The sequence below is a fragment of the Schistocerca serialis genome, chromosome 6 (genome assembly GCF_023864345.2).
Source record: "Schistocerca serialis cubense isolate TAMUIC-IGC-003099 chromosome 6, iqSchSeri2.2, whole genome shotgun sequence".
NCBI classification, from domain to species: Eukaryota; Metazoa; Arthropoda; class Insecta; order Orthoptera; family Acrididae; genus Schistocerca; species Schistocerca serialis.
The window spans coordinates 522,635,762-522,649,423 of NC_064643.1; the positions used below are offsets into that span (position 1 = coordinate 522,635,762).

Below are 13,662 nucleotides of genomic sequence, written 5' to 3' on the forward strand. Positions count from 1 at the left end.
GACTCGTCCATGATGGCGCTGAGCAGACTTGTGGTGAAACAAGGTGCCAATCTGACACTATTCATCTACGTTCCAGCTCACATGAATTACCGAGCTGTGGCCTTTTTCCGCCTGTGTCTACACCTACCTGTTTGAAGTGTCGCCGACCCCGAAGGTGACGTCGGAGAGCGTCACGCTTTTGCACCTTTACAGAGGAAGGTGGTAGGTACATCTGAGCCAAATTTCAAACTTACGCGTCGCAATGGGAAGCAGCTATCGGGTTTAGAAAAAGTTCTCCTTTAATTCTGTTGTGCAGTGTGCAATAAACTACATGTGCAGTTTCTTCCTTGTAATGTCATATGCAGGTACAACAGACACAAGGGAAATTCGCAGACATGCGTTTGTAGAGTGCTGATATCTCAATGAAGATCCTTCGATAACAGGTGAAGCACTGATAATGACACTGTGCTTCAAATGTACTTTCGCGAGATTAAAAAAAAAAAAATGGTTCAAATCGCTCTGAGCACTACGGGAGTTAACATCTGAGGTCATCTGTCCCCTAGAACGTAGAACTACTTAAACATAACTAACCTAAGGACACCACTCACATCCATGCCCGAGGCAACTCTCGTTTTCTCAAAATATGTTGAGTGTTTAACCAAAAGCCAAGATCCCTACATCTGCGAAAATACTCTCCAGAAGGAGGAGTTTAGTGCTTAACGTCCCGTCGACAACGAGATCATTAGAGGCGGAGCACAAGCTCGGATTAGGGGAGGATAGTGAAGGAAATCGGTCGTGACCTTTCAAAGGAAATATTCCGGCATTTGCTTCAAACGATTTAGGGAAATCACAGAAAACCTAAATCAGGATGGTCGGAGACGAGTTTGAACCGTCGTCCTCCCGAATGCGAGTCCAGTGTGCTAACCACTGCGCCACCTCGCTCGGTCATACTCTCAAACCCATCCCATCGTGTATTGTGGAGCGTACCTGTACGACTACTGATCATTCTCTGCACTGTTCCACTTGCAAATGCAGCGAGGGGAAAACAACTGTCTATATACTTCCGTACAAACTCTAATTTCTCTTATCTTCGCGGTCATTAAGTGAAGTGTACGTTGGCGCCAGTAGAACCGTTCTTCAGTCAGCTGTATATGCAGTTTCTCTAAATTTCCCCAATGTTTCACGAAAAGAATATCGTCTTCTCTCCAGGTGTTGCCATTTGAGTTCGCAGAGCATTTCCATAATAGTCGCTGCTCATGCAACCTACCGGTAACAAATCTAGCATCGCTTATTTGAATTGCTTCGGTCTCTTCTTCTAATCCGACCTGGTGGTGATGCGAAACACTCTAGCAGTACTCAAGGATGGGTGGCAATAGAGTTCCACACCTGCTCTTCTTTATTGATCTCCCAGCAAACCTAAGTCTACTATCCGTTTTCCTTAACACCGACGTTACATGCTCGTTCTATTTCAAATCACTTTGCAATGTCACGCCCAGATATTTAATCTTTATGACTGTCTCAATTTTTTTTTTTTTCAGTGAGTATCATCTTCGTTAAAGTTAATCGATATTCTTGACTCAGAATTAGCGGTCTCCACTTCTGAGCCTCTGCTGACAAATAGTCTTTTGATCTCCCTCACTGCTAGATGAAATCTCTAAAGGCCAAATGCTAACCTAACGTAGGCGTTGAACATAATGAATCTTCCTGTTAAATTAACTCTACGCTTCAGCTTTATTCTTGTGCCGGCCGCTGTGGCCCAGCGGTTCTAGGCGCTTTAGTCCTGAACCAGGCTGCTGATGCAGTCGCAGATTCGAATCCTGCCTCGGGCATCGATGTGTGTGATATGGCTCAAATGGCTCTGAGCACTATGGGACTTAACATCTGACGTCATCAGTCCCCTAGAACTTAGAACTACTTAAACCTAACTAACCTAAGGACATCACACACATCCATGCCCGAGGCAGGATTCGAACCTGCGACCATAGCGGTCGCGCGGTTCCAGACTGAAACGCCTAGAGCCGCTCGGCCACACCGGCCGGCGATGTGTGTGATATCCTTAGGTTACTTAGGTTTAAGTAGTTCTACGTCTAGGGGACTGATGACCTCAGATGTTAAGTCCTATAGTCCTGAGGGCCATTTGAACCATTTATTCTTGTGCAGAAAAATATCTGTCAGCTGGGTATGACAGCTAATCGAACGCATTCGTTCGTTGCTCTGCGTCCGTTTACAGCCTGCCGAAGCATTACACGTGAAGTCGCAGGTCAGACTGATGTCTTACTCCAACACACCGTTTTAATGGAGGAGGAGGTTAGTGTTTAACATCCCGTCGACAACGAGGTCATTAGAGGCGGGCACCGTATTAATGATTCAGGAATTTTCTTTACCGCGTATTTTCTGCCACGATGTGAGAGTTCAACAGTAGAAGATAATGTGTAGCATCACCATCTATAAAAATAGGAATATTTTATTGGAACGTAAGTGTTTCCGGATATAAAGTGATGAATTTTAGATATGTCATATCTCGGAAGCAACATTAATATTGATGACCAAAGGGGATTGCCTGCATCATGCACATAATGTAATGTAATCCACACTTCAATTCTCGATTTCGCTCTTAGAAGCAGTAGCCGACTGCTTTAACGGCGTATTATTCAACTTCTTTGGAAGATATCTTATTATACCTTCTGTAATATGTCACATATTCGTCATGAGAAAACAGATACCAATCATCATCATTTTCTGGAGTAGTAGCAGGTCCTTTGCGTCTCCACTTCACGCGACCTATCACTTCCTCCCTTATGCTGGTGTATGCTCTGCCGTCCATCACATCACCCACGATCTGAAATCTCTTATTCCCTCGCTTCTTCTTTCCTTCTACATATCCTCCTAAGACTGTTTTTATAATCCCGTTCTTCATTCTTACTATATGCCTAATCCAGTTTCGTTTCCCTCTTTTTGTTACATCCAGTAATTATCGTTGCTTCTCCACTCTTCTCAGTTCCTCTACAATTTTTACCCCACCCATCCACTTATTCTTCGCATTCTCCACCATGTCTATATTCCAAAATCCCCTAGCCTTGCCCTATCGTTCGTCCTCAGTGTCCACGTTTCAGCACCATACAAGAGGACACACCATACAAGAAATTTTATTAATTTTTTCCTTATATCTTTGTCCATGCCACTACAGAAAATTTCCCTTTTCTCATAAAATGGCTCTTTCGCTATTACTATTCAGCTTTTAATTTCTGTGCTGCTCTTCCAGCTCTTTTCTATCCTGATTGCGAAGTATTTAAAGTTTTGACGTGTTCTATTACTTGTCGATTCAGCATTATCTATGCATTTTTATTTTTATCCACTGCTTACTTCTATTTTCTTTGCATTTAGTGACATTCCATAAATGTTTCCTTAGCTGCAATATTATTCACTACACCTGTAATTGTTTTTTGACCTATTGCTAGGAGGACCGTTACAAAGAGATCACGTTCTCGATAACGAGCGATAACCTAAATTCGGTTTCCTTTTTTGAGATCACGTCTGCAACTGGTAATATTTATTAACAGATAAAACCATAATTCAAAATGTGGGTTTATGGGGTACAACTTCCACTAGCTAATTTTACCTAACCTACTATGCAAAGGTACAGGAACCCTTGGCTGCAGTTGCTTTCCAAAACTGTCTTTTGATGTAGTTTATCTCTGTCGAGGCAGGAGGTCAAATTACCTGAGTGTCGATATTTAGTTCCCCACCCTGTACCATATCTTAGTTAAGATGAATTATTTAACATTTACATCAAAATGCTGATTATGTAAATAATTTGCGAATCTTGACTCATTTCGTTTGGGTTGGATGACAGTGTTAGATGTGCATGACGGTGACAATCCACTTAACTTTTATTTTTATAATGTTGTGTTAAATGTTATTTTTTGCTCTTCTACTATCCTCGTTTCAATGCGGTTGTGCGCTCTGCAAGATCCATGAGCTATTTTATATTAACGTGACAAACCCTAATTCTAGGGCTATATTTTATTTTTGACACATGGATCTATGCCGACAATTGTAAAAACGGCGATGGTACATTACTCCTTAGTAATGTAAAATTGTTACCTTTTGAAGAAGACAAACTTATATTGGTCGAAGCCTAGGTAAAGAATTTCTTTATCCATTGCAACTGGTCGGCTGTTTATAATTTTAATACGTAGCTTTGTTAATGTAAATTCTATGACGACCTCTCGTATTTCATGGCTCGGTTATTCAATAACTTAGTCAGGTTTGAAAAATGTTTGAATGTGGAGAATTGATCATCTGAAAGCGGTACCCTTTAAATTAAGACATTGAGGCTATGACAAGCTTTATTTTCTGCAATTCGTACTTCACATCCCTAAATTTTCTCACTGAGAATGAGGTTTAGACGCTAGGTACATTTTCCCGGTGAAATTTATATTATTTTTTTCACTTGTTTTTTCGTTTCTACCATTAGAAGGGGAGAGAGTCAGCAATCTGTAGACTATCCGAAGAAAAGGAAGGTAGTTAAGACATAATTTGAATTATTTCTAATGGTGTGCTAATATTCGAATTATAATCTGCCTTCTGTCCGTTTCAGTAAATAGCGAAAGCATCTCGTCCATGCTTCAACTATTCATGTAACATATATCAAGCATATCCTTTCTTATGAAACACCCATGACGCCGACTATTGTATACACTTTCAATTTCCGGTCTTTCTGTACCATATTGTCAGCGTCGCCAGTTTTTTTTTTTTTTTTTTTTTTTTTCTAACAAAGAATTGTTAACGAACCTGTAACATCTGATGCGAACGAACTAGGAGCTTTTCAGTGCTTGTGTTTTTGTAACGTAATTTTCGTCTCCGTGAGACAATAAAATATGAACCGCACACATTACATTCAGGAATGCATTGAACTTTCGCTTTGTTAAACCGTCAGTAAATTTTACACTTTTCGCCATTAATCGTTAGTTCTGGCACTTCATTGGTTTCGCTCCCTGGCGACAAATCTACTAATGCTTCATGAACTATAAAGTGCACAGTAACAATATCCAGTAGTTCTGATTGACTTCTTTCTCGCCAATGAGTATGATTAAGTTCTAGGTAACAGTTGCTGAGTTACCTCACCTGGAACTAATACCTGAATTTCAAATTTCGGTTATGCTTGAAAATTGCCCCTTAAACTCTCATTTAGCGAACGAACAATATTATGTGAAATATCATTAGTTCAGATTCAACAGGGATTTTTTCGTACCCCGAAAAGGTTTAATCTGGAGTCTAGTGTAACAAGAAAATCGGGATAGTTCCATCTAAATCTGATACCTGTCTTCGCTAGTTATCTCTCGATATTTTTGCAACTATGATACGTCCATCATGTGGTTCATTTTCAATAGAGGTGTAACACGTTTCAAGCTGATGACTCTTTTCAAAGATAACTTTGGATAAATTTCCGTTGTTATAAGGTATTCGGTACTTGAAGGAGATACAGTGAACACAACTTTAAAGCTTCTTAATACTGTATCCTATTGACACTTCATAGTCATTAGTGCACAATATTCACTAACATAACGAAAACAAAATGCCGTTGATATCACCACCATCTATATGCTACGCGGGGAACTTTTTGCTTTGTGAAAGTATTTTTTTCTTAGACACACTTTTTTTTTATTTCTATGTTCTTCGTGTGTAATGTTAGGCACACGTAATATAAGATTTCAACGTACCGCCCTCAAGCGTCCGCAAGGTGTCCCTACCATAGCGGTCTGTGTATCTTTTAGCTGTGGAAGAAGTGTTCCTCTGCAGTTCATCCATCACCTGACAATCTTTTACTACACACCACAAAATATAATTTGAGATGTGAAATTATTTGAACTATCTGTAGGAAAAAAATACTCTCCGCTCCCTGCTTGGTTCAGTCTATGAGAAAACTACGAGGGAGAATCAGCCGATTAGCCAGAATACCTCAAACTTTAAGAGAGTAAGGCTCGAACCTGAAACTCTACCTTTCACAGGCAGTGTTCCAAACAATTTCGGTGCTGGGCATTATTCTAAAGATATTGGTATCTTCTGTATAACGAATCCAGGAGTTTCTACTGCACATTACAATACAATTATTTTTAGATCAGAACTAAATGGTTGTTAACTATGAAATTCTGCTTTGTACAAGTACTATGCTACCTCTTTTCCCCGTCAATCTTCCCATTGGTATGATGCTACCCGTTATAACCCCCTATCCTGGCCAACCTCTTCATTTCAGATTACCACTTACACTCGACATCTTAAATTATTTGTTAGAAGTTTTTTATCTCTGTCTTCACTCGCAAGTTTTACCAATCATACCGCCCTCTAGTACCATGAAAGTTATTCCTAATTTATTAAAACAGTAAAGACGCTGTCTAAGCCAAATATCAATTGTGTCTCGTACGACATTGCTTGAAAAACTCCTTTATATGTTGCACAGATAGATTTCTTTTCCTTCATAGTCTCTTGAAAAGAGAATGATCATGGAGCGACAAAATTTATTTCGTGTTGAACCAGCATATTCTCCTCGACCATTCGATATCCAAAGAAAATCTCTGCATGTAGGAATGTGTGGGTGGGTGTATGTATTCAGATCTCCCAGGGAGGGAAGCAGACTCATTTGAGCTTTCTTGTAGTGTAGTGTTAACCTTGATAATCTTCTCCAGAGCGGCAAGGACGTAACCAAGATTTTGTCAGAGGGGCGGGGGGGTTCGATTTATTAACGAGGACCTTAAAACGGCTCATGTTTGTCATTTATGCAGAACCGAAATCAGAAATCAATTTTTCTTAATTTTTCAATATTTTCCAACTAATTACAATTTATATAATATACAGAACTCCCCCTTTTATATCAAAACACAGCCCCGTAAGTTAACTTAAGTGAGGAAGAAGCTCCTCAAAATTATTATTTCAACATTCAACTTGGAACTATAGCAACCAAATTGATTTATAAAACGTAGGGCCATGCACAAATATTATGAGCTACAGTTCAGGAATATTAACATTGATTCATAACTTGATTTCGATTGTAGTTTTTGTGGTCTTCACACTGGTTTGGTGCAGCTCTCCATGCTACTCTTTCCTGCGTAAGCCTCTTCATCTCCGAGTAACTACTGCAACCTACGTCCTTCTAAGTCTGCTTACTGTATTCATTTCCTGGTCACCGTCTACGACATTTACCTCACCCTCCCCCCCCCCCCCCCCCACCAGTCCTAATGTGGTGATCGGTTGATGCCTCAGAATGTGTCCTACAAACCGATCCCTTCTTCTAGTCAAGTTGTGCCCCAAAATTCTTTTCTTCCCAGTTCTATTCACAACTTCTCGTTGGTTACGTAATCTACTCATCTAAGCTTCAGCATTCCTCCGTAGCACCACATTTCCAAAGCACCAATTCTCTTCTTGTCTAAACTGTTGATTGTCAATGTTTTCACTTCCATACATGGCTACAACGCATAAAAATACTCGATGTTAACAAATTTTTCTTCTTCGTTAACGCTTTTCTTGCCATTGCCAGTCTGCATTTTATATCCCCTATACTTAGAACATCATCAGTTATATTGCTGCACAAATAGCGAAACTCATCTACTACTTTAAGTGTCTCGTTTCCTCATCTACTTCCCTCAACATCACCTGATTTAATTCGACTACATTCCATTAACCTCATTTTGCTTTTGTTGATGTTCGTCTTATACCCTCCTTTCAATACACTGTCCATGCCGTTTATCTGCTCTTCCAAGTCCTTTTCTGTGTCTGACAGAATTACAATATCATCGCCACATTTAAAATCTCTTCATTTCTTCTCCCTGGACTTCAATTTCCACTTAAAATTTTTCTTTTATTTCCTTTACGGCGTACTCAATACACCGACGGAATACCATCGGGGATAGGCTACAACTCTGTCCCAATCCCTTCTCAACCACTGCTTCCTTTCGTGGCCATCCACCCGTATAACAGTCATCTGATTTCTATAGAAATTGAAAATAGCCTTTCGCTCCCTGTATCTTACTCCTGTCACCCTTAGAATTTGAATGAGAGTATTTGAGTTGACATTGTCAAAATGTTTCTGTAGGTCTGCAAATGCTATAAACGTAGGTTTGCCACCCGTTAACTTACCTTCTTTGAGAAGTCGTAGGGTCAGTATTGCCTCGAGTGCCCCTACATTTCTCCGGAAGCCAAACTGGTCTTCCCCGAGGTCAGCTTCAACCAAATTTTCCATTGTTCTGTAAAGAATTCGTGTTAGTATTTTGCAGCCGTGACTTATTAAACTGATAGTTCAGTGAAACTTCCTGGCAGATTAAAACTGTGTGCCCGACCGAGACTCGAACTCGGGACCTTTGCCTTTCGCGGACAAGTGCTCTACCATCTGAGTACCGAAGCACGACTCAGCCCCGGTCCTCACAGCTTTACTTCTGCCAGTATCTCGTCTCCTGCCTTCCAAACTTTACAGAAGCTCTCCTGCGAAACTTGCAGAACTAGCACTCCTGAAAGAAAGGATACTGCGGAGACATGGCTTAGCCACAGCCTGGGGGATGTTTCCAGAATAAGATTTTCACTCTGCAAGTTTCGCAGGAGAGCTTCTGTAAAGTTTGGAAGGTAGGAGACGAGACACTGGCAGAAGTACAGCTGTGAGGACCGGGCGTGAGTCGTGCTTCGGTAGCTCAGATGGTAGAGCACTTGCCCGCGAAAGGCAAAGGTCTCGAGTTCGAGTCTCTGTCGGGCACACAGTTTTAATCTGCCAGGAAGTTTCATATCAGCGCACACTCCGCTGCAGAGTGAAAATCTCATTCTGATAGTTCAGTAATTGTAACACTTCTCAACACCACCTTTCTTTGGAGTTGGAATTATTATAGTCTTCTTGTAGTCTGAAGGTATTTCGCCTGTCTCATGCATCTTGCTCACCAGATGGAAAAGTTTTGTCATTGCTGGCTTTCCCAAGGCTACAGTAGTTCCAACGGAGTGTTGTCTACTCCCGGGGCCTTTTTTTGACTTCGGCTTTTCAGTGGTTTGTCAACTTCTTCACGCAGCATCATAACTCCCATCTCATCTACGTTTTATTCCATTTCCATAATATTGCCCTCAAATACGTCTCTCCTGTATACACCCTCTATATACTCTTTCCACCTTTCTGCTTTCCCTTATTTGCTTAGAATTGGTATTCCATCTGATCTCTTGATATCCATACCGATGATTCCCTTTTCTCCAAAACTTTCTTTAATTTTACTGTAAGCGGCATCTATGTATGCTCTGGTGACTTACTTGAATGTTAAATCCTTTCATTTGTCCTCTAACCATTCCAGCTTAGCCATTTTGCACTTCCTGTCGACCTCATATTTTACGTTTGCGTTCCCTGTCGCCCGCTTCATTTACTGCATTGCTTATTTTCTCCTTTGTCCATTAAAATCAATATCTCTTGTGTTAACCAAGGATTTCCACTGGTGCAAAATTAAAGCAACAAGCCGCTGTTTCCCTGGCCTGTGTCCATTTCCACGTTATAATCATACAAACTGTCAACCAGATGTCCGTACGATCGCTTTCTGCAAGGCATTCCGGTCAACTGACAACCATGCCAACGATGACGGCAGGGCACTTTAGAAACCAGGTAGTGTTTCCCAGGTAGCCCTACATCCACGATCGCTGTGTACACAGTCGTAGATGGTGCAGTATGGCAAAGAGAAGATGCCTACAAGACTCTCTGCGGTGGAGGGCCGTAGAAAGAAAGGAAGCAGAGCAGTCGAAAACTGACGTCGCCCGATGGCTTAATGTGAATCGTTCTGTTGTTTCTCGGATGTGGCGACGGTTTATAGGGACTGAAACTGGATCCCGAAGACGCGGCCAGGGCCGACCGCGTATGACTTCAGAAGAGAGGACCGTTATTTGGCTGTAAGGGCACGACAGTACTGCCTTAGTACTGCACGGCAACTGCCATGTGAGCTCGCGGCATCCACTGGACGTGTTGTATCGAGGCAAATTGTGTGCAGAAGGCTTCTGCTGAGTGGCCTTTATTGTCGGATACCCGCCGTATGTCTACCTCTGACACGTCTTCACAGAGGTGAAGTCAGCAACATTCCACCTGGCCGATCGAAGAGTACGCCAATGTTGCTTTCACGGATGAGTCCCGATTTAGTCTGGAGAGTGACTGTCAATGAATTCGCATCTGGATGGAACGTGGAACACGGTTCCAGGACCCAAACATTGTGGAAAGAGACCGATACCGAAGTGGATCCCTAATGGAGTGGGCAGAGATTATGTTTACCACTCGAACCCCTCTTCATGTACGGGTGGCCAAGGTTTAACTGCTGTCAGGCATCGTGACGAGATCTTGGTACCTAATTTTCGATTGCTGCGAGGTACAGTGTGTTCAGACTTCATATTCATGGACGACAATTCTCGAAGTCATAGAACACAAGTGGTTGATGTTTTCTTGGAAACGGAAGATAGAGCACGCGTAGCGTGGGCAGCTCTCTCTCCCGATTTGACCCGAGAGCATGCCTAGGATGGACTAGGAGGTAGCCTGCATTATGTCACCCAACCACTCTCCAAAGCTACGAGCAACTGTGTAGGAAGAATGGGCGTTATTACCTCAACATGAGACTGATGGCATCACGCACAGCATGCCCCGTCGTTGTCAGGTCTGTATTCCTGCCAGAGGAGGTCACACTCCATGCTGAGCACACTAACCAATTGTCATACTGTGTGTGCAAATATGTTAGGTTCGAACAAACGAAGAACGTTTTTGTCTACCGTTATACATGTTGCAGTTGTTTACGTTCCGTATTCCTTACATTGTTTCTACTTTGCTGTCACCTGTTCATACTGTTCTGTGGCAAAATAAACGCAACCTTGCAAAATTTCCATTTGTTGCTTTAATTTTGGACACCAGTGTACTTGGTCCTCTTCTGCCTTCACTATTGCATCTCGCAAAGCCACCCTTTCTTCTTCTACTGTATTTCTTTCGCCTGTTCTTATCAATCCTTTTCTAATGCTCCTTCTGAAACCACACAACCTCTCGTTCACTAAGTTTATCCAGGCCGCATCTCCTTAAATTCCTACCTTTTTGCAGTTTCCTTAGTTTTAATCTACAGTTCATAACCAATAAATTGTGGTGAGAGTCCACATCAGCCCCTGAAAATGTCATATCATTTAAAATCTGGTTCCGAAATCTCTGTATTACCATCCGGTGTGTCTAGGTCTCTTCCACATATACAATGTTCTTTCACGATTGTTAAACCAAGTATTAACGATGATTAAATGATGCTCTGTGCTAAATTCTACGAGGCAGCTTTTTCTTTCATTCCTTTCACCCAGTCCTTATTCACCTACCATTCATCCATCTCTTCCTTTCCTGCTACAGAATTTCAGTCCCTCATGATTCTTTGATTTTCGTCTCCGTTAAGTATCTGAATAATTTGTTGTATCTTATCATACATTTCTTCAATCTCCTTATCATCTGGCAATCAGCTGGCACATAGACTTGTACTACTGTCTTGGGTGTGCGCTTCGTGTCTATCTTGGCTACAATAATGCGTCCGCTATGCTGTTTACTGTAGCTTATCATAGCCTGCTTTTTTTTTTACTTCGTTATCATACCTACTCCTGCATTACCCTATTTGATTTTGTATTTACAACCCTGTATTCACCTCACCGTAAGTGCTGTTTCAGCTGCCACCGAACTTCACTAACTACCACTAACACTAACTTCAACCTGATTAGTTCTCTGTTTAAATTTTATAACCTACTTGTCCGATTAAGGAGTCTGACACTCCGATCCGTAGAAACCCAGTTTTGTTTCTCCTATTAACGACATCGTCCTGAGCTGTCCCCGCCCCAAGATACGAATTGGGGGACCATTCTACCTCCGGAATATTTTAGCCAAGAGGCTACCATCATCATTTAACTATACAGTATTGATGCATGCCCTCGGCAAATATTACGACTGTAGTTTCCCCTCTTGTGAATCGGGGACGTAGAAACGACGGAGAGGCTCCGTCCCCGCCGCAGTCGCAGTGGTCTACAACCCCACGACGACTACCACAGTCCACTTCACCCCTCCGCCGCCCCACACCGAACCAAAGGTTATTGTGCGGTTCGGCCCCTCGATGGACCCCCAGGGAACGTCTCACACCAGACGAGTGTAACCCCTATGTTTGCGTGGTAGAGTAATGGTGGTGTACGCGTACGTGGAGAACCTGTTTGCGCAGCAATCGCCGTCATAGTGCATCTGAAGAGGAATAACGAGAAACAGCCCGCATTCGCCGAGGCAGATGGAAAAGCGCCTAAAAACCATTCACAGACTGGCCGGCTCACCGGACCTCGGCACAAGTCAGCCGGGCGAATTCGAGCCTGGAACCAGGCGCTCATTCCCACTCCCTAAAGCCGTGCGTTAGACCGCACGGCTAACCGGGCGGGCTCCACCAAATGTACGGCTGTCTGTATCGCAAGCCTTCACACCAATGGCGAGGTCCATGCTTCAAGGAGGAGGGGATGAATTAATTTCATCTAGAATTATAATATATGTTCATAAATGAGTCTGAATTTATCCATGATAATATGGTTATATAGTTAATGATGCTAATAAGCTCCTCTATGACGTACAATATACTTTGTTGTCTGTTTAAAGTTTATTTATAAATACTTTACAATTGTGACGTTTGTATTCAGTGTTCCAAGAATATTAACATTGTTCTCTTAGTAAAACTTGAAGACGACGTATTGCCTTTCCCCAATTGAGCCACCTTTATGCCCAGATACATCAAAATGACGATCGCTAGACACCTTCCGATGTAAATATCGCTGAACTACGCATATTGTTGAAATATTACGCGAACCAACATTAAAATTAAATACTGTCTGGCAGAGAAGTAAATTACTGTTCTCCAAGTCAAGAAAATTATTGTTACAAAAATAACGAAAAAATTACTTTTTATCCCATTGTGTCCACAACTTCAAAACATTACCGTTTAAAGATAATAGTAGAACATCTGAAAAAGAAAAAAAACTACAAAACAGAAGAATATGAGTAAAAATAATTAATCTGAATAGTTTGAAATAGATTAAAGCAAAATTTAATCCATAGGTCAGACACAAATCGTTATGTGAATGTCTTGTATATCAATTATCTTTATATGGTAGCAACTGGCAAATTATAAACTGAGTTAACCAATTTAACTCAAAATATTTAAATGTAGTACAAATAAACGAAAGTATTATTTCCTTACACTATCCATGACATACAAAATCAACCGAGCGAGGTGGTGCAGTGGTTAGCACACCGGACTCGCATTCGGGAGGACGACGGTTCAATCCCGTCTCCGGCCATCCTGATTTAGGTTTTCCGTGATTTCCCTAAATCGTTTCAGGCAAATGCCGGGATGGTTCCTCTGAAAGGGCACGGCCGATTTCCTTCCCAATCCTTCCCTAACCCGAGCTTGCGCTCCGTCTCTAATGACCTCGTTGTCGACGGGACGTTAAGCACTAACAACCACCACCACCACATACAAAATCAGACTGTTTATTGAAGACTGAATAATGGTACCATTTCTATTTTAGTTATTGTCGACACATACTTCTCTTTTGTCAGCATATAGCTTCATTAACTCCATTAAATGCTCGGGAGTGTTTCTTATTATGAATCATGGAGTTTTTAATAAATTTTAACAAGTGATG

General features: G+C 41.7%; 1 non-coding gene across 1 annotated transcript; it reads left to right on the top strand.

The window, feature by feature from the left end:
* Positions 1-13,241: 13,241 nt before the first annotated feature.
* Trnaa-cgc (transfer RNA alanine (anticodon CGC)) lies at positions 13,242-13,314 on the top strand. Its single transcript has one exon. It is a non-coding gene; the product is annotated as a tRNA-Ala (tRNA).
* Positions 13,315-13,662: the final 348 nt, after the last annotated feature.